Below are 12,647 nucleotides of genomic sequence, written 5' to 3' on the forward strand. Positions count from 1 at the left end.
CCTTTAAAGAAGAAAGCATAGGTGGACTTTTTTTAGTTCCTAAGTTCCTTCCCTTACCTTATCCACGCCGCAGGATTTGCTGAATTAACAGACAATCCAACCCCCACCCATCACGGCAGGCTGTGTTTAGCAAACCTTCAAGGACCGGGTCTCTTAATAACGGGGTTCCACTCCCTTGGACCCGTAAAAGCACCCCACCAGGAAAGCTTTAGGTAATGTAGCATGACCTAAGCCCTGGGTCCCAGGGTCCAGCCCTACAAAGAGAGGCATTACAGGCAAAACCTCATGCTTCGGATATGAGGCCCAGGTACCTTCCACTTTGGCCTCATTGGCGCTTTGGATGGATCTAGTCTATGGAGGCTATTTAAATCCAGAATGGATCCCTCCTGGAGCTCCTCAGAGCACATCTTCACTCTTGACCAACACCTTAGACACTGGCAAAAAACTGATGTGCTCCTGGAAGGAGGAGGGGTTATATAGGGAGTGAACTTCCTGGATTGGGTATACCAGTGTCCATCACCTGAAGGTGGCCTATAACCCATTAAGTGATTACTTAAGGCTCTGTGTCCCATGATATACGATAAAGAAATGCCAACACATCTGATCTTGTCACTAACGGCAAATGACAGTTCCCATCGCTAAATGTAAACAAAAGGGTGGAGTCTCCTGGGTGACATAATTGACATGACCCCTTACTCATTTACATAGGGGCAGTGACTAAGCCCCCCTTATTTGTAATGGGGGATGCCAGATTCCTATAAGCCTCCTGCCTGCAGACTCCCATAACCACTGGGCCAAGGTTGTGGTGAAGAGGCTTTGTCCTCATCAACATGGGGGCAAGGTGCTTTTTTAGGGGAAGGTTCACCCTGGCAAAGTACCCTCTCTTTGTTATGGATATGGGGCTTGGTTTGGATCAGGAAGGGGCCAAACACCTGCCTGACTGCATACTCAGATATTGGTCTAGTATAAAATTTGAGGGGGGGCACCATTTTTTTGTCGGGTCCTCCTTTTATATCCATACCAGACCTTCATCAAGGATAAGGTCATGGTATGTATTTTTAGGGGGAACCTCCTTTTATTTAGCATTGGGTAACCACTAACAACCTTATAAATCTTACAAACAGAACAAAGCAGCTAGGAATTTTGCACTTTTAATGTTTCACTTTAAGTATCAATAAAATCACTGCTCCCTGCCAAACTGAATTAAAATATATATTTTTTTTGCTTTCTATTTGACAATTTCTTATTTTCAAACATTCAGTTTCCATGAACTTTATTGGGGTTTGGATTCAGCACTCACATTTCACGAATGTTCTGCCAACCTGCCTTAAACTGAACTTTGTACATTCAGCTCAGCCCTAGTTACCAATAGACAACTGTCACGTTGGCCTTAGGTTTAGTTTTCATTAACTAGTTTTATTTAGCAAGGAGTTTGGAGGAATTGAAGGACTGTAAAAACACAGAGTTATCTATTGAATCTTATATCCTCTTGTTTTACTTAGTTTTATAAAAAAATTATTAACTCATACATTGTCCCTCAATATTTGAACTTAGTTATTATTTGGAGGTTTCTGAGATTATATTTTTCAAATGATGGAAATATATTGTTCTTATATATTTAATATATTTAATCAGTAACCAACAGCTTTCTTATTTCACCACTTCATATAATGCCAGCCACCCCAATTCATTTTAATGAATTGAATTTTGAGACAAGAAGCCGGTAGTGCATTTGACAAACTTCCAATAGATGAATACTTAAATTTAGCTTCGACTCTGTTAACTAATGATCACTGAAGCTGTAATCAAGATGACAGCATTTGAGATCTGTTAAGCAATGCAATAAAATAAAATTACATGGCAAAAAAAAAAAAAAGTTTTAATGTTTTGCTTATGCCTAAAAATTAACAAAAATACATAATTATGTTAATTACTCTACTAAACAACAAATGAGCAAATTTTTCCTGTTTGCACACAGCATTCTCATTTTTCCAATCACGTCTTAGAAAAATAGTGAATACAAATATCATTATAAACTGCTGTTTAAAATTGAATATAACCAAAACTATGGTAGTTTACTCCTGCCCCTATCTTTCCCATGGAAACACATACTACAAAACGGTTTATTGAATTGTGTAAGGTTGTGATATGCAGCTATATACTGTAGCCCCTGTTCTCCCTTGGGATCACATGCTATCTATTGTGGAGCAATAGAAGAGGGCTAATAGAATTGTATAATTTCTATTTAATTGAAGGGATATTGTCATGAAAGACGTCCTGTTAGCTCAGCCGTCGGTGGAAGATCGGGTAACAGAACTACTGTCAATAGAGCCAGAGGACGCGTGCGGAGGCGCGTTGGCGCGAACGGACGCATGCGGGTGCGCGCTAATACGATCGGGTGTACGCGGATACACGATGATACGAATGGGCACGTACGATCGGTATTCGGGCGTGCACGCGTGCACGCGGATGCGCGCAGACGTGCAGTGTGACAGCTTTTGGCGCCATTAGGCCTATTTAAAGGAGCCTGTCAGCATGCTTCCTTGCTGTCCGGTCTACAGCGTTCCCTGTGACCCTAGCTATCTAGTATACCTGCCTACCTGATTCCTGTTACCCGGCTTGTTCCTGACTTCTCCTGTTTGCTGCCAGTCCCCGACCTCGGCTTGTCTGACGATTCTCCTGCCTCATCCTACGGTTGTTACCTGCCTGTCTGTTGCCGATTCGGTCCATGCCCTAACTACTCTCCTGATTCCGTTTGGTACCTGCTCTGCTTGCCAGTGTTTGACCCGGCCTGTCTGACTTCGCTAGTGCTTCCGGTGGTACTACAGAACACCTCCCTGCTGCCTGTTGTTCCTGGGCTCCTGCTAGCTACAGTGCTTCTTTATTCAGTCAACAGTTCCAGTGTTCCTGCCAGAGTTCTGGTTCATCTACCAGTTGTTCCAGTGCTCCAGTTGTACTACAGAACACCTCCCGGCTGCCTGTTGTTCCTGAGTTCCTGCCAGCTACAGTACTTCTCTGCTCTATCAGCGGATCCAGTGTTCCTGTCAGTCCTCCTTCTGCTGCACCAGAGGTCCGGATCAGCTCTACACCTGCCACTTGCCAAGCACTTGTGGCCCCCTGTGCTCTTGAGTCCCTGTCTTCTCTATCAGGGGCTCTTGAGCCAGAGGCACACGAGAGGCTACTCCCTGTATTCTGGGCTCCACCACTAGGTACGTGACAGATATTCCCCGAGATCCCTCCAAGTTTTTCACAGAGCCTGTGGAAGTGGCATATTTGAAACCCATAAAACGCACTATGACATAACTGTTGAGATCCCCCCCCCCCCCACTATTGTCAGCTAGGATCTTGAAGTCCTCTGACATGATTACAAAAAAATGTATGTACTGATATATGTCTGATGTATATGTTCTCAGAGTAGGGTGGTAAAGCCAATGTTATACTGTGAAGCATGTACATTGTGGATCTGTAATTAAGCCATGTGTGACAACATAGTGTTGTACATTTAATACTTTGTTGATACATTTGTATAATTTTAATAGTAGTGTATATTACTATATGTATATTTTAGGCACATCTAAAGAATAAAAGTGTAATTTCAAGAGTGTTTTTTTTTTTTTTTTTTAATTGCAGGGTGTTAGTGTCTGTGTGGTTCTGGCAGTATATATATTAGACCTATTTAAAAAGTATTACTGTTTTTCACTAGCATGGTGTGACAATATGATATTTATTATTATATTTTGAACCTTGTGGGGAGTATTTATAAAGATAATTTGTATTCAGTTTTATCTAATATGCTGTTACAGTCAGTGATGTCCCTGGTAGAAAGGAGAAAGAAGGAGGTTGATTTTTAAAATGTACTTTTTACAGATTTCTAAGCACTTGTGCATGGCTGAATAGTGGGAAGGACCCCTTTTACCAGTTCACCAGGAAGAAGCTGGCTACTGTGTATTGGGGATGCCGAAGAGCTTGATAGGGCACAGTGGTGATATACTGCATTAGGAAAAAAAGTATTCAGAGGGGGACTTCTGGATTGTTTGATTCACACCCAGATGGATGCCAGTGATGATTAGAGTGTATGTTTGATGATGATGAATGTATGTTTGTATTTTTTTTTAAATATTGTATATAAAAATGAATTTACAGACATAGACATAGTTGGGCTTGTCATAAATATACACATTCCTCAATAAGACTTGTGCCAAAGACAACCTCATCAGTATGATTTTAAACTGACATTGAGAAAAACCACCCCTGCAGTGTCCCTCTGGCTAAGGCAATTTAAGGAAGAACCCCCCTTTATCAGAGCCTTCCCACCATTCACCATAGATATGTATGTACAATCTCTCACCATTGCTAAGAAAGACTCCACTAGAATGTTTCATGCATTCTCTCCCAATGGCATATATTAAGTCCTAAGATTAAGAAAAAGTGTGTAGCGTCAAAAGTAAATGAACAGTAATGAGATGAGAATACCGTGTTATAAATAGACAGCAGCACATTGAAAAAAGTGTTAAAAGTGAAAAAATGCTAAAGTGAAAAAAAAAAAAATATATATATATTATATATAGAAGTCAAATCTTGTGGATGGAAATCCAATGTAGTGAAAAATATAGATTTAAATGCACAGTTCCATGATAGGGTCAGCAATATAAACTTATAGGTGAAAACACAATAGTTTAGTGCAAAGATGTGCACAAAAAATTGGTGGTGAATAAAGAGGTACAGTACAGTGCCCCAGAATCATCCACCACACCCCCGTAAAAAGGCCACCCCCAAGAAAAGAGATTCATCAAGCGTCATTGGGATATCCTTAAAGCGGAGGTTCACAAAAAAATGGAACCTCCGCTTTTCTGAACCCTCCCCCCCTCCGGTGTCACATTTGGCACCATTCAGGGGGGAGGGGGTGCAGATACCTGTCTAATACAGGTATCTGCACCCACTTCTGGATATAGACTCCCACAGGAGTCACGCCCCCCCTGCACCCACCCCGCTGTCTCCTGGGCAACACACAGGTCCCAGGAGATAGCGGGGACCAGTTAAGACGCGCAGCACGACTTGCGCATGCGCAGTAGGGAACTGGGAAGTGAAGCCGTAACGCTTCACTTCCTGATTCCCTCACCGAGAATGGCGGCGACAGCAGCAGAGAGCCGAGCGATTGATCGGCTTCTGCTGCCGACATCGCTGAACTCCAGGACAGGTAAGTGTCCATTTATAAAAAGTCAGCAGCTGCAGTTTTCGTAGCTGATGGCTTTTAATATTTTTTTTGTAGGTGGATTCCCTCTTTAAGCAGGATTCTTCCCTTAAACAAATCCAGACAAACCTCAAATAGTTTTTAGGAGGGCCCCAAATCTGAGGGATAACATTGCACCTAATGTCATTAATTCCCCCACAAAAAGTTTAATTATCTGGCAACATGAGAGGCTTTTACCCATGTAATAAGTTTGCCATGTGTGGTGTTAGTGGACATAGACATACGAAGGAGAGCAGACAAAATTTACCTCCACCATAAGGCTCCATGCACACTGGAGCTGATAAACTGCAGTTTATTGGTGTTTGGGAGTGTTTTTTTAAAGCCCATAAACTCCACTCTATGTTAGCCTATGTGTCCATGCACACATTGATGTCTTTTAGCTTTAATGAGCAGTGGAGTTTATGGGCTTTTTTCTGTTCAAAGTGCCGTTTTTCACCGCTAAAAAAATGCCAAAGCCGATAAACGCTCATAAATGCGTGTTAATTAGTGTTTGGCGTTCTATTTTTTCAATGCATTGAGGGCATTTGGAATGCATTGTGGGATTTTTGGAGTGTCCTCTGTGTATTTTTATTAAAAATGCCCATAAACGCTAACGCTAAAAAATGCTCATAAACACTCATAAACGCTAGTACAAAATGCTGTTAGAAGCACGTTTTTCAATCAGTGTTTTCTGCCAGCAATCTGGCGTCCAGAAAAAGCTTTTTTGAGCTTCAGTGTGCATGGAGCCTAATAGGTAGACAATATGAGATCGATCAACTTATTTCTTGTGATTCTACCCATGTTGTGTACCTTTTAGAATATACCTGTGGGAAACAGCACGTGGGTAGAACCACAAGACGTTTAAGGGACAGGCTGGGAGAGCACATCTACAATATCAGATGTGGCTATAAACATCATAGTCTCACGTCACACTTCAGAAAGTACCATGCCAGAAACGCTAAAAATTTGAAATTTGCTGGTATTGCTAAAGCAAAATTACAATGGAGAGGTTGAAACAAAAAATGAGAGGTATCCAAGTAAGAAGTTTGGTGGATCCATGAATTACGCTGTTATTCCCGCTCAGGACATAATATTGAGTGGGATATCAACAGCTTCATTGATAAAACATAGTTGTTTGCCTGTTGCTATTTTTTAGATATATTTGCCCTATGAATGTGTGCGTTTTTATATATTTTTATGCATTCTTCTGTATTAATATATTTTACTTTGGTGAATAATTATTGTTCATTGGCTGTGATGTCTGCTTTTTAGATTTTTTTTGTTTGTTTTTGTTTATATATTTTTCCTATTGGAATTTATTTTTGATGTTCTCTGAGAATTTTTTAGACAGTATATGAACTTTTTCCTGCATTAGGGACACCAATAATCTTATCTTTTGGTGGTGGTTCCACTAAATTATTTTGGTTACTTCCTGGTCTTCAACAAAATGGCATTTTTTGTATGTCATGTGCCTTTGAGCATAGATATAATGGTGGTCGTGTCACTTCTGATCACTGGCAAAATGGCCGACGGATCACTTTCTGTTTGTAATTTCTCTAAGGAGACACAATGATTTGAGCAGTTTTGAGAGGGTATATAAACTAGTTTGATGTCTGACACTAGAGGACCCCTTGATAACATCCTATTGGATGAAAAGCTTTGGGGAGCAGACACTAGTGCTGACGTCAGGCCACTGTCCGATACCAGGTCATTAGTGGCACCTGTTGTAATATGTTTTTATGATTCATTTTATTTTGGCTTTTAACATACAATTCCAATAAACCCTACAATATAGAAACTTCATCTGGCTCCTGGTAAGCTTTATTTACTACAGCTACATTTGGATGGTGCGAGTTGCTGAACAGCCTTCCCCACAACAGATGGCAGATCTTCACTGAGTGCGTGTTTGTAACGGCAGCCAGCTTTTCTGGTGAGTGTCCATTTCACATGGGTGCGGTGGATGATTCTGGAGCACTGTACTAGATCACCTCTTCATTTTTCAAGTCACCATTAAATTTTTGTGCACCTCTTTGCACTGAACTACTGTGTTTTCACCTATAAGTTTATATCGCTGATCCTATCATGGGACTGTGCATTTAAATCTATATTTTTCACTACATTGTTTTTTTCCTTTCAATAGCTTTTATTGAGATAAGAAAACATAGGTTACAAAATTAGAGTGGAGGTAGAGGTATCCACCTGAAACATGGGTGTATACAAACGTACAGTGTTACAACAATGTCTTATGAATCTAAAGAAGCATAAATCTATACACAATAAAGTGCATACTCTAAAGCAGAGAGAGGACTGCAACACCAGTACTTGGATAAGAAAAATGTTGAGTCTGGAGTGGGAATAAGAGGCAAGCAAAGCAAAGTGAGTAGAAGTGATAGAGATAGGTCTTTAAGTAGACTTATGAAGGTATTGTCGATGCCTAAAGGTATAATAGGGGGAGATATTTGCTTATGGCTCTGTTTGGTCCAAGTCCCAGGAAGGTGTGAGCTCTCCCATGTGGGGGCTGTCAAGGACTACATTACTACAAATCACTAAGGGGGGTACTTCTGGGGTGTGCTAGCCATCAAGACCAGGACTTGTGAAATTTATCTCTAGTCATGTTTGATTTGGCAACTAGAAATTCCATGCGATAGTGATCATTGATATTTGAGGTGAGGGAGCATAGCGTCGGTGGGAGTGGGTCCTTCCAAGCCTGTGCTAGGGTTACACGTGCTGCTATTAAGATGTGAGTTACAATGGGAAGAAATGTAGTAGGCCAGATAAAAGGGTCTATACTAAAGAGAGCCATTTGCAGAGTCAACACTTGTGAAACAAGAGTAATTTCAGCAATCAGCGTAGATACATTTTCCCAGAAGGGAGCAATGCCATTGCAGTCCCACCAAATATGAAAGATGTTCCCTATTGCATCGCAATTTCTCCAGCATTTCCAGGACTGAGATGGGAAGAAGTGGGTCAGTCTGTTAGGCAATATAATACCATTTGTGGTATATTTATTTTTGGAGAAAACAGATGGCAGCCTGAGAGATCAATGCCAGACGTCTGGGGGAATTGAGATCTGCAGTTTTGATTCCCAAAATACCATACTTGAAGATTTGGATATGGAAGCAGATCAGGAGAGAAGATTATAAATGTAGGACATCCCCTTGGTTTTGGTGGATAATCAAGTGTATAAAGAAAGCAAATCTTTAGATACAGTTCCATCAGTAATGGATATTGAGGAAATAATATGACAAAACCTGAGGTAGATGTAGAAGTCCTTACTAGGGAGGTTCTATGAGGCTGAGAGTTGCTGGAAGTCTTTAACTGTTGTAGTATGAATCCCTGTTGTAGACCAATGCTGTTGCGTTATGTTTGGTGATAATAGATGGAGAGAGAGGAGTGGAAGAGACTGCAGGGCATTTATGTGTATCCCTTTGAAGGTTTGTCATATAGCTTTCCAGGTTGCGACGGTGGCATTGACATAGGGTAAAAAGGAACGTAAGGTATGAAAGTCCATCCATATCACTGCTAATAGTAGATGGGAGGGGGGTAGAGAAATTGTTGTAGCTTCAATTTGGAGCCATGAGGCAGTGGAGAGTGGGACCCACCACTGTTTTGCTTGGTCTAGGATGATTGCCTTGTAATACCATTTGATGTTGGGTGTTCCAAGACCAGCAAAAGCAGTAGGGGTACTCAATAGTGAGGACTTTAGTGAAGATTTATGAGCTGCCCATATGAAGGTGTTGAGAGTTTATTGAATTTTAGCTATATCAACTGAAAGAATTGGTAACGGCAAAGTCCTGAAGAAGTATAGGACATGTGGGAGAAGGAACATCTTGGTCAAAGCTATGTGTCCAGCCCAGGAAGCTTTAATGGATGATATAGAAGTACTTATAGATTGAAGTTTCTGAAGAAGAGAGGTGAGATTTGTGTGCAAAAGCATAGGGGATGGAGAATTAAGGGGAATACTTCAATTTGAGCCATGAGGCAGTGGAGAGTGGGGGCCACCACTGTTTTGCTTGGTCTAGGATGATTGCCTTGTAATACCATTTGATATTGGGTGTTCCAATACCAGCAAAAGCAGTAGGGGTACTCAATAGTGAGGACTTTAGTCGAGGTTTATGAGCTGCCCATATGAAGGTGTTGAGAGTTTATTGAATTTTAGCTATGTCAGCTGATAGAATTGGTAACGGCAAAGTCCTGAAGAAGTATAGGACATGTGGGAGTAGGAACAACTTGGCCAAAGTTATGCGTCCAGCCCAGGAAGCTTTAATGGATGACATAGAAGTACTTATAGATTGAAGTTTCTGAAGAAGAGAGGTGAGATTTGTGCGCAAAAGCATAGAGGATGGAGAAGTTGAATACCCAAGTATGTCATGAATGAGTTGGGTGCGGAGAAGGGGGACATTTTGGATATTGGTTTTGAATGAAGATGACAGGGAACTTCAAATCATGGATGATTTAGAGTGATTTAGCTTATACATGGAGACCACACTAAAGTTCTCCAGGACTTGGCATAGAGGGGGCATCAAATGTAATGGGTCTGTAAGGGATATGATGATATCGTCCACATATAGACCAATTTTGTGAGCAGTATTTCCTAGCGATATTCCAGAAATGAGAGGGTTGGCGCAAATTGCTTGGGCTAGGGGCTCAATAACTAGGGCAATGATCAGGGGTGAGAGTGGGCACCCCCGCTGGGTGCCATTGGTGATGGGGAATGAGTCTGAGAGGTGGCCTGTGGTCCAAACACTGGCACTGGGGGTGGACTAAAGTCCCAGTATGGCTTGTAAAAAATTTCCCTCAATGCCAAATTTCTTTAGTGCTGCCTCCAGGTACTCCCAGTGTACCCCATCAAACGCCTTCTCTGCATCAAGTGCGATGAGCAGAGAAGGGGTTTGGAAGTGCTCTATCTAATGAATGAGGTCTATAAAACATTGTGTTCCATCTGAGGCCTGACGGTGAGGAATAAATCCCACCTGGTCCAGGTGTACCAGGTGGGGCATGTTCTGAGCAAGACGAGTTGCTAATAATTTGGCATACAATTTAAGTTCTGTATTAAGGAGGGAGATAAATGGCTGGATCATGTGGGGGCTTGCCAGGTTTATGAACAGTGGTGATGACAGCCTCGAGAGATTCCAATGGAATATCCCCAGTGGCCAAAAATCTGTTGAGGGGGTTAAAGAGATGAGGTACAAGTTGCTCAGTGTAGGTTTTGTAGTATTCATTACTGAAGCCGCCCGGCCCTGGGGCTTTATGCAAAGGGTTGCACCAGAGCTTCTAATTGTATGCGAGTTAGAGAAGGGAGGTGCAGAGGAGAAAGGAAATCATGTATTGGTGATTGACTAGGTTTATGTTCTATAGGGGAGAGGTGTAGGTTGTATAGTTTCGAGTAGTATGTGCCGAAACAGTTCACAATGTCCTTTGGAGTTGATAAGTCTTTGGCCTTGGGAGTCCAGAAGATATTGGATTTTGGACTGTACTGCCCTGCGTTTATTTTGTTGAGCTAGGCCTTTGCATGCTTTGTTACCCTGGGCGTACCATGTGAGTTTAAGATTTTTCAGGTAAAAATCAAAACCACTTTGTAAGTAGGAGCTGAATTTGGTCCGAATATTATGGAGTTCAGTGAGGATAGTATCTGAAGGGGCCAACTTATGGCGTGCTTCTAAGGATTTTATGTTGTCCAGGAATGTATTAATAATTTCATGGCATTTTTTCTTCTCCTGGGCCCCCAACTTCAATAGTACCCCCCGAATAAAAGATTTGTGTGCATTCCAGAGGGAGGTAAAGTTAGCAACAGAGCCAGAACTGAGGTTAAACATATCACTAATCACAAAACCGATCTGTTCTTTAATCTCCTCAGCACTGAGCAGGGAGGTATTCATTCGCCACAATTTATGTGGTGTACTGGGGGAGGTAGAGAAGAGGATGATGGATACAGGTGCATGGTCAGACCACAAAATCACTCCAATGGAGGAGGTGGAGACATGCTGTAGCACTTTAGAGGTTAGGAACAGATCAATCCTTGAATAGGTCTTTTAAGAGTTAGAGAAAAAGGTATAATCCCTCTCAGTGCCATACTGATATCTCCAGGGGTCATAAAGATCTTCCATCAGCAGAGTGGAAGAAAGGGCCGTGGACCTCCTTCGCTTTGAGCTGGAATTGTTTAAGGTAGGATCAATCACTTAGTTGAAATCACCACACAGTATGATTTGGTCTTTGTGGTAATGTATTTTGTGCATGATGGTTTTGTAGAAGGATTTTTGGTGGGTATTTGGTGCGTATATATTAATTATTATCAAGGGCCTGTAGTTGAAAGATGCTGAAATAATTAAGAACTTGCCAGAGGGGTCTTGTTCTATATGTGATAGGGTAAAAAATACTGAGCAGTGGACTGTAATCATAACCCCTCATACTTTTTTATTGGCTTGAGAATGGTAGATGTAAGGGAAAAGCCTGTGGGAGCAGTGAGGCGAGTTGTTCAAGGAGAAATGTGTTTCTTGAACACATAGTATGTCCGTGCGTTGGGAAATAGCCCCCGCCATAAGAGGGAACGCTGGAGTGGGCTATTTAAGCCTTTGGTGTTGAGCGATGTAATTTTGAGGGGGAAAAGCTAGAGAGTATGAAGTTGTCAAAATGGCACTGCAAAGGTATATGGTCTTGAAAAAAATTGAATTTTTAGTTTGGCAACTTTCAGGTGGAGTTGTTGTATAGCTTCGGAGTGTTCATCTTGGATGTCCACTACAGTATTATGAGCTGTGGTGGCTGCTGATAAGTGCTATTTAATGCGCTCAGTACATTCCTCCAAGAAATCAATCCTGGTATGCAAGTAATTATTGGAGGCTCGAAATTCTTTCTGCATGTCAGCTTGTAAGGAGAGCAAAATTGCTTTCAGAGAGGGTTCTGAAGCATGGTTGTCAGAAGTTGTGAAAGCTGCCAGTGATTGTGTAGGGACAGCATCATTCATGGGACTTCAGGTGTTTTGTTTTTGCACAGGAGGAGGTTTATTGGGGGAGTGAGCTGGAGATATGGCTGATCTCTTACCTCTGTCTGTTGGAGACGTGTCAGGAGGGAGCTGCTGCTCATGGAGTCTCCTCCATGTCTGAGGCTGAGTGAGAGTCCCCATCAGGTTCAGGCACAAGTTGTGGAGGTGGCGGCTGGTAGTTTCGGTCCCAGTCGGAGCCATCTTGGGCTGGAGGCCTTGCGGGCCACATATAGTAATCCAGGAGCCAGTGCGATCCCTTAGGCTGGGTACACTTGCGGGACATAATCCGGAGGTTTGCGCTGTGTGGAGCTCCCTTTTTCAGAGGGAGAAGTGCACAGAAAGGCTTCTGGATGGTGCTGAGAGAAGCTGTGGAGCAGCAGAGCTCTCTGTTCATCCGGCCATCTTCTTCTGCGGCGAGGCCACACCCCACTACATTGG

The 12,647-nt window shown here is 42.1% G+C and overlaps 1 protein-coding gene across 1 annotated transcript in view; it reads right to left on the reverse strand.

Moving 5' to 3' along the window:
• Window positions 1-12,647, reverse strand: part of PCDH15 (protocadherin related 15) — a 2,079,434-nt gene that overhangs the window by 950,279 nt on the left and 1,116,508 nt on the right. The window lies entirely within an intron of this gene.

This window comes from Aquarana catesbeiana, linkage group LG08 (genome assembly GCF_042186555.1).
Source record: "Aquarana catesbeiana isolate 2022-GZ linkage group LG08, ASM4218655v1, whole genome shotgun sequence".
NCBI lineage: Eukaryota > Metazoa > Chordata > Amphibia > Anura > Ranidae > Aquarana > Aquarana catesbeiana.